The sequence below is a fragment of the Arachis duranensis genome, chromosome 4, assembly GCF_000817695.3.
Source record: "Arachis duranensis cultivar V14167 chromosome 4, aradu.V14167.gnm2.J7QH, whole genome shotgun sequence".
Taxonomy (NCBI): Eukaryota; Viridiplantae; Streptophyta; class Magnoliopsida; order Fabales; family Fabaceae; genus Arachis; species Arachis duranensis.
This window is the reverse complement of record NC_029775.3, coordinates 18,682,861-18,684,518: the sequence shown is the minus strand read 5'-3', so window position 1 is coordinate 18,684,518 and position 1,658 is coordinate 18,682,861.

Here is a 1,658-nt window from a genome sequence, read left to right as displayed (position 1 = left end):
GTGGGATCGACCCTTACTCGCGTAAGGTTTATTACTTGGACGACCCAGTGCACTTGCTAATTAGTTGTGCGAAGTTATGATAAAGAGTTGAGATTGCAATTGAGCGTACCATGTTGATGGCGCCATTGATGATCACAATTTCGTGCACCAAGTTTTTGGCGCCGTTGCCGGGGATTGTTCGAGTTTGGACAACTGACGGTTCATCTTGTTGCTTAGATTAGGTAATTTTATTTTATTTTGTTCTTCAGAGTTCTTAAGAATGAATTCTAGAGTTTTAGGTGATGTTTTCATCATCACCAAGGCTGATTGATTCTCATCAATTTAGCTCTTGAATGTAATGTCCTGATGAAGCTTGGCTAGCCATGTCTAATCTTTTTAGACTAAAGCTTTAGACTAACATTGCATGATTCCTAGAAATTCTTATTAAGAATTTTGATATCCTTATTTTCTTTTCCACTCAATTTTCAAAAAAAGCACAAAAAATTTATAAAATCTTAAAATCAAAAAAAATAATTTTATGTTTCTTGTTTGAGTCTAGTGTCTAATTTTAAGTTTGGTGTCAATTGCATGTCTTTATTCTTCTAATTTTCGAAAATTACAGGCATTATGTTCTTCATTGATCTTCAAGTTGTTCTTGATGATTTACTTGCTCTGATCTTTAAATTCTCTTGTCTTGAGTGTTTTGTTGTCTCTCATATGCATTCTCAAATTGTTAGTGTCAATAGTATACAAACTTCTAAGTTTGGTGTCTTGCATGCATTGTTTATTTGATCTTAGTGGCATTTTGATTAATCCTCATCATTAAAAATCCAAAAAATTTTTAAAGTGTGTCTTTCCAAGTCAATAATACAAAGAATTGAAGATTCAGAACATACAGCAGAGGAATTACACATACAGAGAATTGAAGATTCAGAACATGCAGCAGAGGAATTACACAGAAAAAGCTGGCCGTTCAAAACGCCCAGTGAAAAAGGAAAACTGGCGTTTAAACGCCAGCCAGGGCACCTGGTTGGGCGTTTAACGCCCAAAAGGGTAGCATTTTGGGCGTTAAACGCCAGAATGGATACCATTATCCATTCTGGGCGTTTAACGCCAGAATGGCACAAGAGGGAATATTTTGTTTTTAATTCAAATTTTTTTTCAAGTTTTCATAATTTTTCAAAATCAAATCTTTTTCAAATCATATCTTTTTTATTTCTAATTTCAAAATCTTTTTCAAAATCACTTTATTTCTTTCCCAACTTTAATTTTCGAAAATCATTCATCAAATTTTCAAAATTTCTTTTAATTATTTTAAAATCTTTTACTTTATTTTCGAAAATTCTTCCCCTCTTCTCACATCCTTCTATTTAAGGACTAACACTCCTCCACTATCAACAATTCGAACTCTATCTCTCTTGATAAGTTCGAATTCTTCTTCTTATACCTCCTCCTTCTATTCTTCTTTTCCTTTGACATCTCAAGGAACCTCTATACTGCGACATAGAGGATTCCATATTTTCTTGTTCTCTTCTCTTTCATATGAGCATGAGCAAAAACAAAAGCATTCTTGTTGAGGCTGACCCTGAACCTGAAAGGACCTTGAAGCGAAAGCTAAGAGAAGCTAAAGCACTACTCTCTGTAGAGGACCTAACAGAAATCTTCAAACAAGAAGAAGA